The sequence below is a fragment of the Hipposideros armiger genome, unplaced genomic scaffold (genome assembly GCF_001890085.2).
Source record: "Hipposideros armiger isolate ML-2016 unplaced genomic scaffold, ASM189008v1 scaffold_573, whole genome shotgun sequence".
In the NCBI taxonomy this organism is placed as follows: Eukaryota; Metazoa; Chordata; class Mammalia; order Chiroptera; family Hipposideridae; genus Hipposideros; species Hipposideros armiger.
The window spans coordinates 468,249-486,336 of NW_017731923.1; the positions used below are offsets into that span (position 1 = coordinate 468,249).

The window sequence follows — 18,088 nt, forward strand, 5'->3', positions numbered from 1 at the left end:
TTTTTTTTTAATGGCAATTTTTGACTGCCTTTCTTAGTCTTCCTCTTGTGGGAGTTATTAGTAATTTTGATCTCTCTCATGCTCACCCCCTCCCAGCCTTGTGGTTTTGCAGTTGCGTTCTCTTGGCCTCCATAGCCCTCAGTTCAGAACCAGATTTTCTATCGTCAGCTTGGGTATCCATGCTGTCATTATTTGGGGGTATTGCTGATCCTGTGACTGGATCAGAGGACCAGGTTCCTTCCATTTTGGGGTAAGAGGCTTTGTATAAGCCTCAGCCTCAGAAGCAGTTTGTTACGTATTTTATACCCCTGGTTCTTGGGTGTGGGCGTCCCACACAGTCCCTGGTTTGGGGACACCTCCTCAGTGAGAGAAGCTCTTCACCACCTCTGCCTGTTTCCTGGCCTGGAGCCTCAGGACCCCACGGTGTCATCCCAGCTCACAACCTCGTGTCTCTGCTATTCTGACTCTTGGAGATGTTGATCTTTTTGAGCAAGGCTTTGACTTTTAATTTTTGCATTTTATCTGTTATTGTTAAGTGTTTGGAGCATAGGGGGCCTTAAAGCATGAATTTATAGCATCGCTGTGCCGGCAAGTTCTATAATTACTCCTCTTTTTGACTCCCCACCAAACCTGTGATAGCACCAGGCCCACAGGGTTTTACTCTTGAAAGCTGGGTATGCGGAGGAAGGAGGGAGAGCTAATGCTGAGCTCACTCCGCCTCCTCATTTCACAGAAGAAACCGAGGCCCAGTGACTTGCTTGGGGCCACACATTTTTGTTAGTAGCAGAGCCAGGAAGGCAAACCTGACTCTACAGCCTGGGTCTTTGAACACCTGCCTTTGAACATGATTTCTCAAATATAGAATAATGGCTCTCTTCTGTCTGAGCCTCACTCGCAGGTTAAGGGCCAGCACAGTCCTCTGTGGGCTCTCCCTCCTCCAAGGGCATATGGCACTTAAGAGGGAGGGAAAATGGATCGGCTCTAATAATTACTGAGTGCCTCCCTTGTAATGTAATGGCTCTGCCTGTGGGGTCGTCTCAGCTAATGGTTGTGCGAAAGCTCACATTTTCATATACACGACTGCCCTCTAGTGGCCGTCAAATGAATGGTGAGAACAGCAGCTGAAGTCCCCCCAAGACCGGTTTGTCTTAAACACATTAAGGTTCCCATAGTCATAACTTCCCTGCCCTGCATGGAAACATAGATTCAAGTCCTATTTACTTGGTATTTCAATGCCAAACATATAAGATATGTATGAATATTATCTTAGCAATAATTAGTAACAAATTCCTGCTCAATTGAGCCTATAGACTTTGTGGCCGTATACCTGGAGGATGGCACTGCATTTTCACCTGGCTGGCTTGAAATGCAGAGTAATGGACGCTGATGAAACTATAAAAAGAGCAGCCGCTGCTTCTTTAGGAACTGTCTTTACTATCCTCCTGGGCTTTATAGCAGGTGGTAACTGAAGTGGTACGGAGTAGGTCTGTCTCACCGCTGTGGTTGAGGGATGGAGGGGGAGGAGCAGTTTTTAGGGGGGACCCTGGGCTGTCCCCTCTGTGTACACACACACACACACACACACACACACACACACACACGGAGCGTCTACTCGCAGCCGCTCCAAACTGCAGTCTGGTCTCTGGGTCCCCTCTCCTCTGACTGATGTCCCCTTTTGACTCACCTGTCTGCCCTGCGTGTCTAGCAGGTCACAGCCCTATCCCAAGCTTTGAGGCTGATCTTCCGAGTGTCCTGAAAACATGCCTTCTAACCAGCCTGTGTGTAAACGCCAGCCTTTAGCTCTCCGCTCAGCCAGTCGCTGGGGTACTCATTAGGTAGCAGTGGTGTTTCTTTTTCAAATACAACCTTTACTCGCAAGCCGTCATATGGAAAAGGTGTTGGCAAATTGAAATTTTGTAAGTCGAGTAACGTTGACTGCTCTGGGGCCTAACTATTTAAGAACTCCTATGGCAAATTCTTTTGTAAATTGAGTCCTCAGCCGTGTATCTGTTTTAAGAATTCAAGCTTTCATATATTTTCTTGCCTGAGGGGGGATGAGTTTACTTATATTAAAAAGTAAAACAGATGCAAAGAAAAGATGGTGTCTTCCCTGCTCCCCTCCCACCATACTTAAATAGTGGTGTGTAATCACAATTATCCAGCAAGCAATTATGCTAAGTATTAATGAAGGGACCCTAGTCAAAAAACTATGCCCAGGGGAAGGTTCTGCCTGAAAGTCAGGGTTAATGGCCCAGCCATTGTTTTAATGGATTTTCAATGAGGTGTGAGATGACAGGCCAACAAGGGTGAAGTTTTATGCCGCAGCTAAATAAGCACAATTAGCAGCTAGCCATTTAGTATCCTGACCTTGTTTCTCTCTTTGTTTCTTTACAATCTCATTGAACTGATTCCCTGAATGTCAGTTTATTAATTTATGTTGAACACAATTCATAGAGCCTTTGTTAACTCGGAGTAAAGGCGTCCAGAAACAAAAGCAAAAGGTACAAACCACGCGCGCATCCAGTGGCTGACGGATGGTCAAACAAAATGTGGCCTGTCCACACAATGGAATACCAGCCAGCCATAGAAGGACTGAGGTACTGCTATCTGCTACGATGTGGATGAACCTCACAAACATTATGCTAAGTGACAGAAGTCAGGCACAAAAGGCCACCACTGTATGACTCCGTTTATAGGACACATCCAGAATAGGCAAATCCATTGAGACATGGAGTGCCATAGTGATTGCCTGGGGGGGGGGGTCGGAGGAAGGAGGCATAGGAAGTGATAGTTTAATGGTGCAGGGTTTCCTTCTGGGGTGATGATAATGCTCTGGAAGTAGGTAGTGTTAATGGTGGCATAACATTATGAATGTACTAAATGTCACTGAATCGTACATTTTAGACTGGTAAATTTTATGCTATTTTACCACATACGCACACAACTCAGAGACCCTGTCTCCTGCATTCAAGTGAGAGGAGACAGTTAACAAGGAGATATACAGAGGGTGGCCAAAAAGATGTACGCACATTTTAAGAAAGGAAAACTGTATTAAAATTGTAATACTCAATATATACTGATAGCAAAAGATGAATACAAGTCACGTGTGACTTCTGCAATGACAAGAGGTGCTCAAAGTGGTTACTATCAGTGTCCAGACACTTCTGATTACAGCAAACTGCTGTTTGAGTGACATTGACCAACGTGTCCACTTGCATACATGTTTTTGGCACCCCCGGTATATTTAAGGTAGGTGCTGTGAAGACGAAGAAGACAGGCTAAGGGGACAGAGAGTGACAGGAAGGTGCTATTTTATAAGGGAGACACAGCTGTCCCTTCTGGGCGGGATGTGAGGGAGAGAGCAAGGGGATGGCTGAGAGGAAAGCATCCAGGCCGGCAGCAGAAAGGGCAAGACCCTGGGGCAGGAGTGTCAGGAGTGCTGGGGACCTGCGCGAGGTCAGCAGCCTGAGCTGCTGGCAGAGGGGCTGCAGGAGAGAGGCAGCGGAGAAGAGGCCTGAGGCTGCCAGGGCGGGCCTGTGGGCCTGGGCGCCCTGGGAACCCGGAGAGGTGGGCGGGCAGAGGAGTGAAGGGGCGGGAGCAAACGCAGAAGCTGGAAGCCTGTTGCAACAGGGACCGCTGTGTGCAGCGTGGACAGACGGGAAGGCTCACTATGGCTGTGTCAAGGACTACTGAGAGTCATACAAACGCCACGTCTCCTGTCTGGCTTATATGCAGCAGGGTCCTGAGTCAGCAGAGGTGTCACGAAGTGAGGAATTTTGTTGTGCTTTTGAGCCAGGGCCCAGGTATGTTCATTTATTTATGTTTCATTCAGGTTTGTATTGAATGATAGGCTGGATTTCACACAGGGGGAGGGGGGGGAGGGGTGTCCTGTTGTCCCCCTGCCAGGGCCGCCCTTCCCCCTGCTTTCTTCATCCCCATGACACTTACTTACATCACTCCCCGCACAAATACATATCTGTCATGCTTCATTTCTGTGTTAGCTTGGCTAGGCTCTAGCACCCTGTTATTCAATCAAACACTAACCTGGTGCTGCTGTGAAGGTATTTGTTTTGTTTTGTTTTTGTTCCTTTTTTTGGGGGGGAAGGTATTTTGTAGATGTGGGAAACATCTACAATCAGTTGACTTTCAGTAAAGGAGGTTACTCAGGATAGCTTAGGTGGGCCTCACCTAATCAGTTGAAAGGCCTTACCTGCAAAACTGAAGTTGCCCCCTGGAAGAAGAAACTGCCTCAAGACTGCAGCCTTGACTCCTGCCTGAGTCTTCAGCCTGCCAGCCTGCCCTACAGGTTTCACATTTGCCAGCTCCTACAATCACAGGAGCCAATTCCTTGAAATAAATACATACACATATGTATTTACATATACATACACATGTACACATACACATTCCCACATATGTATCTCCACTGGTTCTGTTTGCCTGGAGAACCTGACAGCTACACAGACTCCATAGGACAGGGCCTGGCCTGGCTCTGCCATGGCTGTGTCCCCGCGGCCTAGAACAGTGCCTGGCCATAGGAGGTGCTCAGTCAGCCTTGTCCAATGGATAGTTCTTCCTAATTCTTGTTTATTTGTGTGGTTGTTGGCTCAGTTTGAAAATCAAGACAGGGCAAAAAACAAAAACGAAAACAAAAAACCCCCCCAAAAAGAGCAAGGGGTAAAAAAGAGAGGCACAATAATCTTATTTGAGCTGGGTGAGCTGGGGATTTCTTGGCGGGGCCCAGTGCTGTGAGTTCTGCTGTTGAATGTGTGTCTATTTGCAGTTGAGAAAAAGCTGTGGCTGTGAAGACAGGTTGCAAATTTAACCTCAGGTTCAGGTTCTCCTAGCAACGTGCACACCCCGGCTGCTGGCTAGTGTCATCCAAGCCCCAGATATGTGCAGCTGGAGCAGGTCCTGTTACTTGGAGAACAATGGCTTCTGCTTCCTGCCTGTGGAGGTGACTGCTGGGGCATTAGGAGGGCAAGTGAGGTGGGTGTTGCCTTTTGTTTCCCAAGTCATTGTTTTGAAGCAAGGTGTCTGAGGAGGAGCTGGGTGAGTGGGAGAATGAGGTAGAAAGCCCGAGTCCTGACTTTGGTTTGTTTAGGAACTAGCGGTTAGTGCAAAGCCTCTTGTTTCAGGATAGGGCTCCAATGTCTGGAGGAGCTGATGAGAGAGCCGACTCCCCACCCACATTGTTTGGCTCTCAGTCTCCACAGGCCTCCTGGGTCAGGACATAAAGTGTGGGGGTGCATTGGGGGTGGGGTCCAGGAATGAAAAAAATCAAACTGGCATTGGTTGGGGCCCAGAGGGGTTTAGGTTTCCAGATTTTTGCGTTTTTTATATTCACAGACCATCTTACCTCCACCCTCTATCCAATTGTTGTGGCCAAGTCAGCCTGGTTGGAAAGGAACCCAGAACACTCCCCCCACCCCCCCCAGCTCTGATTCTTCTCTTACTTTGTTGGCCTGGAGGGACATTAGCCTGGAGAGGATGGCGTGGTGTGAGTGGAGGAGGAGGGCTGGAGGAAACTCCACTCGTGGTCGCCCTCTGTGTGTGTTGTGTCCGATTGGTGGTGACCACCTGGTGTTACCACTTCCACATTGCAGAGAAGGAAGCTGACCCCGTGAGGCCAGGCTGTAGGAGTAGGTAACAAAACTGAGAGCCAGGCGCAGCTCTGACCACCTTCTTTCTCCCACATCTACTGCCCTGGTGGCGAGACATTTTCTATAGGATTTGAGAGGCAACATGTGGAGTGTTGCTGTGGGCTAATTTTCTAAGAGAATGTCCTAGAGAAAATCACATTTCCTCCTAGAGTAGCCTCCGCTTCAGGGGTAGGTAGCAGAAAAAATACTATGTATTCACTGAACTGATTTTATTTTCCCCTCGACATGTGGAAAGACTATATTTCTGAGCTTCCAGCGCAGTGAGATGGTGTCACAGTGCTTCTGGGCAGTGGACGGGGCTGTTGGGGAGGGGGATTTGTCCCCTCTATCCTGCTTTAGGTCTTATGGCTGGACTAATAATACAACAATAAAACTGACGCAAAACTAGTTCAACAGGAGAAAGACCAATTTAATAAGCGCGCATGGGAGCATCGCCACCCGATGCTCAGAGCATAAAATGAGGCTCAAAGAAATGATCAAACCAGGCGCCTTTTCATTGCTTTTTAGACAAACAACTAGGTGAGAAATTGACAGGACAAAGACAACTAGTGCTCATTACAAAGGATTGGACTTAGGCAGTAAGTTATTAGTAAAATGAACACGGGTTTATTTATACAGCCGACCTTGAACAACTCGGGTTTGAACTGTGCAGATCCACCTATACAAACGGGTGTTTTTCAATTGACCCGAGCAGTTCAAACCTGCATGGTTGATAGGTCAGCTGGCAGTTGGGAATCACCTACGAAGAAGAGGACTGACTTAAGTCACGTGGCCGGGCTGAGCGGTCCACAGTGGTAAGTCTGTCCCTTCCCCAGTCTGATTGCTCCTTAGCCATTTCACAGCAGGTCCAGCAGGTGCATTTGTCTTTGTCCCAAGGATACGCCTCTGCAGGTAGGCTAGTGGAGGTGTTCGTGCAAACTGAATGATGCCCGCGGTGGCCAGCGGGTGTCATAGGCCAAGATAAGGGCCCATGATTCTGGGACTCTTACCTTTGAAGTGGTTCCAAGTAGACTCCTAGATAACTGTTTTGGCTTCTTCATCCTCCAAATGTTTTGGGGATCATACTGTCTATTCCACTGGTTTCCGAAAGAGTGAGCTGCCTTCTAAGTTCTTGTAATAAAATTCTTAAGACCTTGATTGTAGGAATTTCCCATACGGAACTTTCTATTTTTGGATTTCAAGTGCATATTCTTTTCTTTCCCCTCCAAAGAAAAAAAAATCTCTTGTTCGAGTTGTTTTTAATAATCAGGACTCAAGGGTCTTACTCATTAAGTATGTGTATTTGTGTTTGCCTGTCTACTAAAGCCGCTACGGATGAGAAACTCTGAATAGTGATGGTTTTGTTCTTCCAAATTACACTTCAGAAACTTTGAATAGTGATTGTTTTTGTTCTTCCAAATGCTTTCCTCAGCATTATCTCCTTTGAGTCTCACACCTCCTCCACGAGGGAAGTTGGGTAGGCGTTTATTTTTATCGTCTTCTTTCTCAGGTGGGGAAACCCAGGCACAGGCTACAAGGACCCAGAGCCAGGGCAGAGCTGGGCCTGGAATCTGGCCTTTGCTGGGTCCTCTTCTCCAGACCCCACAGACAGGGAGGCCACGCTGCTCCTGGACGCAGGTCTGCAGAGGCCTCTGTCTTTGTCTCCTCACTAGGCCAGGGCAGTAGGGTGTAATATGCTTGGCACAGGGAATCCAGAGATATTAGGGGACGGGAGCCTCAGCCCCCAGCCAAATATTCTCCAATGGGAGGAGAGGCCTTTGGGGGGGGGCGGTGGTGATGTGCAGCCCACAGGGAGAAAAGGGCCCCAGTGGACAGCCCTGCCCAGGGATCACTGCTTTCCTGACTGAATTAATTACTCCCTGTGGCATAGCGCCTACCTGTCCTTTTGGTGACGTTCTCTCTATCCACCAACCTTCCCTTTACTTTAGCCTTCTCTCCTTTGTCCCTGCAGAGGCCGCAGGCAGCCCGGGCCTCCTCTGAACCTCCAGGGCCCGCAGGCCGCCTCCACTGCCGATTCCGTAGGTCGCCACCAGGTGGCGCAGCCGCCCGCGATGTGCAGGCTCGGGTCTCCGCTGTGGTCCCAGACGGCGCCTTCTGCCTTCAGCCATCCTCGACCCCTAGCCAGAGGCAGGGCTCCTGGGAGCGCTGGGAAGAGGAAGCGAAGGAATGGCAGTGCCTTCCGGAAGCTTGGGGGGCCACTCCTGGGTTATGGGGTCCAGCGGGGCTTAAAAAGGCTCAGGGTCATTTAAAGAGAGACCACGGTGGGTCTGTGGCTGGGTGGATTGGGATGCCGGGATGAGGAGGATGCTAGAACATCTTTTTCCAGGGATCTTCTCTGGAGTGGAAGGGGCTGGAAAATTGCATTGGAAGGCAGGAGGAGAAAATATCTCTGCACACTTATGGAGTGATTTGTGGGAAGGGGTCCTTATCTATTTAACAAACACACAGCACTTACTATGTGCAGACACTTTACAAGCCTTAACGCATTTAGTCTGCACAAGAAACTCATGACAGTTGAGGACACGGAGGCACAGCTTACCCTGATAGTAAGTGGCAGAAGCGGATTCCACTCAGGCAGTCAGGGTCCCGCAGTTTCCCTCAGGGCTGGCCATCAGCCCCTCTCCTCCCTTATAGGATGGGAGGGTGTCAGGAAGACGTGCTGCGAGGGAGGCAGGCCTGGGCTTGGCAACTCTGTACAGTTTAACTTTGATGCCCTCCTGCTTTATTTACTCACTCATTCCCTCACTCATTCATTCATTCATTCATTCATTCACTCACTCAACAAATATTGATGTGGGACTTGCTGTTTGCAGGCATGGTACTTGGAAATTGGGCTACGATGGTCAGCAAAACGAGCCACAGTCCTTGCCCTTGTGGAGCCAGTGGGGGAGACAGAGATTAATTGATCATGCAAGTGACGGTCCTAGTGTTCTAGAGAAAGAAGCACCGCTCTCCCTCTTTAGCTCTCTTTCTCCACGCCCCACTCCATCTGCCCCATCCCCAGGTCCACTGGCATGTTCAATGTGTCAGCTAAGGTGCTAGCTCAGAGCTAGGGATGGGTGGTGAGTTCATTTATGTGCACAGCCCTTTGTGACTTGGAAGGCAGATCACGCCCATTGTCTTCCTCGGCCTTGTCCAGGATGGGCTGGCGTGATTGTACCGGGGGAGGCAGGCTTTTCAGAAGAGGAGGCTTCCAACCAGACCAGATTCTGGGTGAGACTGGAAAAAGTCTCTGGTTTCAGACTGAAGTTTGAATCCAGGCTGTCATCTGATTTGTAATGTTCACCAATTCTGTAGTCCATCTGTTGGTGGATTTCAGGTTACCAGTGGGATGTCACTGAATGAGGAGTTGGGAAGAGAAACACGAAGGGCAAGTGGTTTAACCATCGTAGCGTCAGTTTTCTCATCTGTCAAATGGGCTAACAATACCTCCCTCAAAGTGTTGGAGTGAGGATTAAATGACTTACTGTTGTCTCCACCTATCTCATTGAATTCTTAGAACTGCCTCTCTCATTCTAATTATTTGGTTTCATGTCTGTTTCTCCCGTGAACCATGAATTCCTGAAAAGCAGAGACCATATCACATTCATTTTTGTGTCCCCAGTGTCCAGTACAGGGCCAGGCACATAGTAAGTGCTCAATAAATGGGTGCCTTACCAGCCCTAAGGATGGCCCTGTGAGAGACCATGTGGTGGGGGATATTCTATGAATAGCAACTACTCCTACAGAGGGCCCTTCCCTGGGGTCCACCGCTGGGCTCTGTGGCTGTTTCTGAGACTTCGGGTGAGTTACCCACTTCTCTACCTGGGCTTTCTCTCTCAGCCTGGGGAGAGCTGACCTGCTGATAGCCCTGTGTGGCTCTTTCTGGAGGAGCCAGTAGAAATCTTCTGGGTCAGAGTTCAGCTTTCCACAGTCTAGGTACCATGTGCCATCTGAAGGCTGGTTGTCAGAAGGACCACCCTGAGTGTCTCCCTTGGGCCACCTGGAGGCCCTTGTCCAGGCCCCTAGACTTGGAGGCTGGTGGGGGGTGGGGGCTGGACACAGCCATGAGGAGTCCCTTCCAGGAGGCGCCCTGGCTCCTCCCCAGCTCTCTCCAAGTTTCTGAAACAGGGTGGAGGGAATGCCAAGGTAATGATGTCGCCACCCCAAACCTAAAAAATCATGTCTATACATGGGAAAAGGAGGCATGCTGGCCTTCTCCCCAGGAAGCACGAATCGATCATCAGCCTGTCCGCCCAGACTCTGATGGGGCTGGAAAGTCTCCCATGAACTTCATTGGTGTGAGATAGGCCCTCCCCATTGCCTGATACCTTGCTGGTTCCCGCAGTCGCCCAGCTTGGCACTACTCACTGCGACCCATAAGCCTGTAGCTGTCTCCCCTCCTGCTTTGTAGCTGCCCCTCTGTCTCCAGGGGTATATCCCCGAGGTGAGGGGCTAGACAGCATGGTGAGCAGGGAAGACAATAATGGGGAGACGGACATATGCAGGAGGCTGTGGTAACTACATTCTCACTTTGGCCACCGTGTGCTTTTGCTCACCAGCTGTGGCTGCTCCCACACAGCTGGTCAGTGGAGCATGCAAATGCCACTCCTCAGGGTGGCCCTGGAGTAGCTCGCATCTCCAAGCCCAGAAGGTTTCTTTGCCCCAACAGCCCACTGGGAAGAGCCCTCTCCCTCTTCTGCCTTCTTCACCAGGACCATTGCCCAGGTGTCTTCGAGGCCTCTTGCCCTCTGGAGACTATATTCCATTGGTCGACAAGTCTGCCATCACGGTTGATTGACTGTGTCCTCGCCTCTCCACGCCCATCACCACTGATTTCCCTGTCAGTCACACCTGGACTCTTACCGTGAATTCCTAACAAGGCCTCCTGTCTCCTCTTTCCCCCCATCCTCTGCGTTCAAGTATGTTCCATTGTAAATGTACTCGTGTTCATTCTTTCATTCCTTTCTGAAATAAATGCACACCAAGTCCCAGCTATGTGCCAGGTACTGTTCCAGATACTGGGGATATGGATAGCCATGAATAGGACAGACAGATCTGGAGTGTCCTCTAGTGTCCCATGGCCTCCACGGGGTCCCAAGGGCCCATAGGGTGAGGTGTTTATCCCTCATGTTGGCATTTGGAACAGTTCAGGAGGCAGTCCCTTGATTTTCATTTTCTGCCTGTGAGCTCAGCTCTAGTGTGGCCAGACCCTCTGTGTTCTCCAAACACACCATGCAACTTTTTGGTCTGGATTGCCCTCCTTTGCTTTCTCCATCTGCTCCATGGTCCCCAGCTCCAAAGTAATGGCTCTGGCATCCTGCACTGTGCGTCTCACGTGGTTGGTGCTCCCTCAACCAGTGTGGAGTCAAATTGGATCGATGGATTGGGAACACCAAAGGATAACCAGTATTTGCAAAATTGAATAGAGAGACCCCAAATTTAACCTTCTCAAACTATCTGCATGAGGTTGTGGAGTGAACGTCCCATTTCCTTTGTCCATGCTTTAATCTCAGTAGGATTCTGTTGACTAGAAATTGTCATGGTGAGTCCTGCATAAGTGTTGGTAGTTATTGTTATTAGAAGATGACTCTGCTGCACCCCCCCCCCAAACCTCACAAGACATTTAATGTCCATGGTGTGAAAAGTATGAGATGAAGGTTCATAATTTAAAAAAATGTTGGGACACCTCCTTTCCCTACTAGTTTCAATGAAGAACACAGAGAAAATAATATCGAACACTATTATTAAAAGACAGGAACCAAAAAGTAGAAAGTGAGGGAAGAAGATAAAAAAGATTGGTAATACCCGCTTGGCTGGAAGCCTTTATCAGCCGATCTCAGATGCTCAAGGTTAAATACCATCTCCACCCTCACTGATGCATGACCAAGAGAAACAAGGGAGACAGCTCAGCTGAACCAGCTTAGAACAGTGCCCAAGTGGTGCATGCTCCACCTGGGTGAACGCTGGTGAGACACAAACCAAGCTCTTCACAGAAGCCTGGGTGAGGGGAACACAGCTCATTACTCACTACAGGTCTGCAGTCTGTTCTGACATCCAGAAAACTCTCAAAGCCCAAAGCTTTTCTATTGGTTTTCAAGAAACTAATTTGATGGCAAGGCCTGACCTGAGCTGAAGCTGGCCTGCTTATAGTCTTTTTTTTTTTTTTTAAGATTTTATTGGGGAAATGGGGGAGGGGAACAGCATTGGGGAATCGGGAGAATGGGAACAGACAAGCTGTTCTTTTGTTCTTCAGTCTAGTTGTGGAGGACGTTGCTTCACTGGCCCATGTTGGTATTATCATTGCACTCTTCCTGGGTGAGGCAGATTGGTCACTGGCCACTGGATGGCCACTCACGGAGGCTTTTAGCAGCTCACGCTGGCTGCTGGCCGCTCACCGTAGCTTACGGAAGCCCACTGCAGCCCCAGTACAGCCTATGTCATCGCCAGTGACTCATGGCAGCCCAGCTCCAGGCCGAGCTGTTGTTCACCATCTTACTGTAGAGGGCGCAGTGTCACTGGCCCTCATGTAGGATCCGAACCAGAGCCCCACTGCTCAGAGCTGGCGTCCCAAGCCAACTCTTAAACAATGCACCACTCGGCGGGCCCACCTGTTTATAGTCTTTAGAAACCCCACTTAGCATAAACATTCAGTTCACGTACATACACGGTTCTCTGCAGAACTGTTAGGCTGTTTAATCAGGAGGCGCTAGCCCCGAACTCCAGGAGGAATTACACAGCATAAAGTATCTGCACTCTAATAGCTCAAAAATTTGAAAACTCTAAATTCTGAAGTGCATCTAGCGCCAAGGTTTTCTGATACGGGATTTCAGACATGTTTTAGGAATTTCTTCAGAAGAAATAAGCACCTTGCATTCTGAGAGGAATTTATCATGGTTTTGGATAAGGAGTCGTGAGTAATATTCATTCACCCAACAAATATTTATAACCATTTAAAAACAGTGCAAATCCACCTTTTTTTTTTTTTCCAATCACTGTGGAGTTTCTCCGAATGCCTGTAATAACAAATGGCACAAACGTGTGTTGGTTTCTGATGAGCAAGGTCTCCACATTGTTTCGTCACCTTTTAAAAGTCACCTAAAGAGCAATACAGTAGTCCCCACTTATACACAGGGGATATGTCCCAAGACCTCAGTGGATATCTGAAACCTCGGCAAGTACCAAACCCTATGTGTACTATGCTTTTACCTACACACACACACCTTTTCATTTAAAGGAAGCACTTATGGCCCCTCTTTGGCATATTTGAATTGCCAGCATCATTACTCTTGCTCTTTTGGGCCATTATTAAGTAAAATAAGGGTTACCTGAATACAAGCACTGTGATACTCTGACAGTCGGTTTGATAAGCAAGACAGCTACTAAGTGACTAATGAATGGGGAGTGTCGACAGCGTGGAGATGCTGGATAATTGACATCCCAGGTGGACGAAGTGGGGTGGCACAAAAATTCATCATGCTACTGAGAACAGCACACCATTTAAAACTTATGACTGACTTATTTCTGGAATTTTCTATTTAATATTTTCGGACTGCAGTAGACCACGGGTAACTGATACTGTGGAAAGATAAATTGCAGGTGAGGTGGGACCACTGTAGTTGAAAAATCTAGATCTTATTTAAAATCTAGATCCTCACCACAATTGAACATCAGTTGGCTAGGGTTGGCCCAAATGAGAATGAATGAAAGCATTGCCAATAATCAATATCGAAAGTAGCATAATTGGAGTAATTGCAGAATAAACATCATCTTCCACCCTGGGCTTTAGTTTCCTCCTACAAAATGAGGATAACAATAGCAGCATCTGTGGAGCTCTTCCTGGGTGCTAGGCAAAATTCTAAATGCTTTACCTATTATTTTATGTAACTCATTTAATTCTCACAACAACCTTATAATATCCCCAATGTACAGATGAGGAAACGGAGGCACAGAGAGGTTAAATAACTTGCCCAAGGCTATCCAGCGAATAAATGGTGGGTCTGAGATTTGAACCTAGGCGGTCTGGCTGCAGAGCACAGCTTCTAATAATAGTCCCTCACCGTCCTGCCTCCCCTGTCTTTTTCTTGACTGCTGAAATGCTAGTTATGAATCAGTCTAGTTCATTCCTCTAAATAGCCTCACTATTTCATTAGTTTAGCTAACTGGTAAGTTCTATGGTTTAGTTGCTTTTTCTTCTTCTCTTCATCTATCCACTATCTATCTACCCATCCATCTGCCTATCCATTCATCGGCCCATCCATCCATCCATCCATCCATCCATCCATCCATCCATCCATCCATCCACCTATCCATCTATCCATCCATCCATCCATCCATCCATCCATCCATCCATCCACCTATCCATCCATCCATCCATCCATCCATCCATGATCAATGCTATGTAAATAGTTATGGGGTACCACTTAGCAGCTGTTAGCATCTAACCTCTCTGAACATCCATTCACTCACCCATATAAAATGGCATCATAATATGTACCTGCAGACTGCTTGTGAGTATTAAATGAGCTATTTTATGTATCATGTCTAGCCTGGAATTCATATTACTCTATGTAGTTGTAAGAAACATGATTACATTGAAAAAAAAATGCTACAACTGGTAGAACTACAGATTTTATACTAAAGTGCCCACCTTCACATGTCTTCTAAATCAGTAATAGTTTAGCTTTAAAAAATGTAATCGTGCTGCATCTTGGGAGAAGATAATCTTCCCGATGCTGAAGTGACTAAGGAGCAGACGTCGACTGTGGCCACCCCCCTCCTGTGACGGAGGGAGCCGTCTGCCTGTCAGCTGGCATGGATTTGGGCACGGTGGGGTGGTCTAGTCTTCTTCCCTCGCTGAGCTTTCTATTGACAAGTCTGGGCTGCCTTTCACTGGAAGAAGAGGGTAGAAGGCTCTGGAAGGGGGGGCTGGCCCTTACTTCTCAAGGGAGTCAGTAGAGGGGGAGAGCGTTGAGAAGAATGGGTTGGACTGGCCCTGGTGGCAGCTGGAATATGCATTAGCTTCTAGAGAGTGTTGCAACAGCAAGGCCAAGGACGGCTTTTAGAAATTTCTAGTCTTGTGTGCTTCTGATCCTGGGTGTGATGGGGAGTGGAGACAGATGGCCTTTTGCCAGAGAGAGCTTGGCACTCAGGCTCCTGCCATCTGGGTTGTGAATGCTGTGGATGCATGCATGAGTGCGTGCGTGTGTGTGTGTGTGTGTGTATCTTTCTTTGTCTTTGTATGTGTGAGTCTGTCCATGGACAGACTCTCTGGCCAGATGTCAGAAGGTCTCCAACCAGGGGTGGGGGAGACCTTGATCAACTGTCTCCCCAGCTGCACCCCATCCTGCCACTTTCCACAGGTTATACGTGGAACAGATTACAGTTCAAAAGAAGTTGAATGTTCATACATTTGTTGCCTTATAGCTATCATCCAAGTAATAAGCTTTTAAAAGACAGTCCATATTACATAATAATCATCAGTGGTAAAGGGAAGACACAAACCAAAACATAAGACAGACAAACCAAGCACAGGCTTAAGATACCTGCAGTCACCTCCCAGTACCCTAGGAAGGAGGCTCCAGTGCCCTAGAACAGGAGGGGGTGCAGTGAGCTGCAGTGTTGGTCAAGTGTCTGGGATGCCCATCATTGGGCCCAGTAGCCTGCGGCCCACTAGCCTGCAACTCACAGCCGAGGCTGAGTTGAAAGGTTGGCTGGCCTTCCCAGAAAGCCGCTGAAGCCACGCCCACAGACGGGCATGAGAGCGGGGAGGCGGGGGGCTTGATGAAGGGACTCTTCCAAGTACTCAGAGGCAGCGATCTCCCCAGATTCTGTGTGGAGCCCACATGGACTATCTGGACTATTAACTCAGCTGGAGAGGAGTGATGTGTTGCTTCTGGAATCTGATGAGCAGAGAGCACAGGGTAGGAATAAAAAGTCACGTGCCTGCTCTCGTGAACAGCAAGGCTCATGGAGCCATTTGACCTTGAAAGTGGAACTGCCGAAGGAACTTGCAACTACTGAGCAAGCACTTGTTGATTATCTGGGTCCCCTGCTTAACCCTGAAGGGTGCACAATTCACCCACTCAACAAATACTTGACGAGCACTTACTTACCTGTGGCAGGCGCTGTCTGAGAAGTGGAGATACTGCAGTGCACAAACAGAATCAATAATCCTGCCCTCACCGAGCTTCCCTCCTGGTGGTGTGACACAGATCATAAAAAAGTAAAATATGTGGCATGTCGGCTGGAGATAAGTGTCTGCAGGGAAACAGGGATGGGAAAGGGACATTGGGAAAAAAGGCTGTACAGTTTTACTAGGAGTGGCAAGTAAAGACCTCACTTAGAAGGTGATGCTGAAACAAAGATCTGAAGGAGGTAAGGCAATGAGCCTTGTGGATATCTAGAGAGAGGGTGGATCAGGCAGAGGGAATGGCAGGTGCAATGGCCCTGGGGCAGGCGAGGCCAGGAGGGCCGGAGCAGAAGGTACAAAGGAAGACGGGTTGGGGATGACACAGAGCGAGGGGTGGATTGTGCAGGACCGTGTGGGTCACTTCAATGCCTTAGTTTTTATCTTGACGGGGGATAAGAAGCTGTCAGATTGTTTCTTGTGAAGAAGTGTCTGAGGGTTTTACAGGACACTTTCCCTGGAATGTTGAGGGAATGAAATAGTGTTTGGCCACTGCAGTGGGAGTGCGGTGAGATGGTTCCTAGGAGTAAGAGAGGATCCCCTCAAGGCAGATGTGAGCATGGGGACTTGCTCAAAGCTGAGCCTGTCTGATATGAGAGGCTATTAACAATGGGTACCTGGTAGGGAGGAAACAGAGATAAACTCACAAACTTCCTGTGGCAAAAAAGAAAACTGCAGCGTGCATAACGCAATTCCACCTATGCAAAATTGCATGCATGTATATGTAAGAAGTGTGACTGTGCAAACTGGTCATCAAAAGCAGGCAGAGGTTCTATCTGGGTGACAGGCGAACCTGACATCCCCCCCCCAGTACATTCCTGTATTGTTAAACATTTTTTATAATAAGCAGGTATTAACCATGAGAAAAAAATCTAAGAGGGCCATTTTCATTGTGGAAGAATAAGAGAGAGTCAGTGCGATTACTGAAGACCCTGTGATTAGTTCTGTGCATGCATTTTATGTTCTCGGGCCCCCAGGTAACCAGCCTCACACACGAGATGTAACTAATTGAATGGGGATGGTGATGATTTCTTCCTCAGGTGGTCGAACAGCTAAGTTTACATTCGAACCTGCGGTTGCTTAGCTCCAGCAGAATTCATTCCCGTTTGTTCTGGGTTCAGGAAATGCACAGCGGTAGTGCACTCCTGTCTGTGCTACATGTTAACAGCCCGACTGCATCACTCCAAGTTCATTACCGTCCAGAGGTATGATGCTAGTCAGGGGAATAAGCTAGAGATTTAGGGCCAAATCTTACCAGGTACCTAACGAAAAGTGAAGACGCAGTAAAGGAAGGGGCAAGTGCCACCATCCAGAAACCCTGGGCCTCAGAGCAACACTTGGCTCCTTGCCCTTAGCCCCTTTCAAGGAAAAAGTATAAAAGTCTTCAAAAAGCAGAGCAAGAAGGAAGCAGCAGTCAGGACCTCCCCCTGTCTGACCCCTGCTTCCCTTCAGAATCCCCTCACATCAATAATTAATCCCAACAACAGGCTGAGGAATCCACCTTCAGCAAGCAGAGACTTCATGAAAATTTAACGATCTGAGCTGAAGCAGGCATGGGATGTTGTTTTAATGGTGGCTTAGACATCTCTGAAAGCCCAAAGTCTCAGGGTCGCCTGTGGACACCACTGTGACATCTGCCCAGGTCCCATTACCTGGCACATCTGCACAGGGAAAGGAGGCTGGCGTCCAAAGGTGAGGGCACCCTGAATCCCTCTGCCCAATACCTGTGGGTGGGTTACTGGTGTCCCAAAAGCAGCAGTCCACACTGTGGGTTACCAAGGCAACACCCGCTCCTCCTGGGACCAGGGAGGAAGGCAGTGCTGACAGAGTAGGAATGCATGAGCTGCCTTTCCAAAGGGATCCGGGCTAAAAATACCCCACAGTTGGCACTTGCAGGGTTTCAGGAACCTCTGCCAGTGTCTAACTCTCCAGCTGTGTTCCAATGCTCCAGGGGAAGGTGTGGCACTGCCTGGGGTGAGGCGGGCAGGCACTTGAGAGGCACTTGAGAGAAAAGCCATGATGACCTTAATGGTTGCCTGTGGTTTGCAGGGGTGAGGCAGGGCTGGTGTGAAGAGGAGGAGGCGGGCAGCTGTTTTCCTGGCAGACACAGGGCCTGCCTTATTTGATCACATTGGAAGTCAGTCCTTAGCTTGGCCACTCTGGGCAGCCAACCTAGAACAGTAAAACTGCCGGTAGCTCCTGAGGGCCCTGGACAGGCACACAGTGCTCTGCAGCCCGCCTGACCTCCGTGAGTGGC

The 18,088-nt window shown here is 48.6% G+C and overlaps 1 protein-coding gene across 1 annotated transcript in view; it reads left to right on the forward strand.

The window, feature by feature from the left end:
* The first annotated feature begins 3,681 nt into the window (after window positions 1–3,681).
* Window positions 3,682–18,088, forward strand: part of CACNA1E (calcium voltage-gated channel subunit alpha1 E) — a 536,284-nt gene continuing 521,877 nt past the window's right edge. Inside the window, exon 1 of the mRNA XM_019624043.1 lies at window positions 3,682–3,803. The gene's annotated coding sequence lies outside the window, so the exon portion shown is untranslated. The remainder of the gene's footprint in view (window positions 3,804–18,088) is intronic.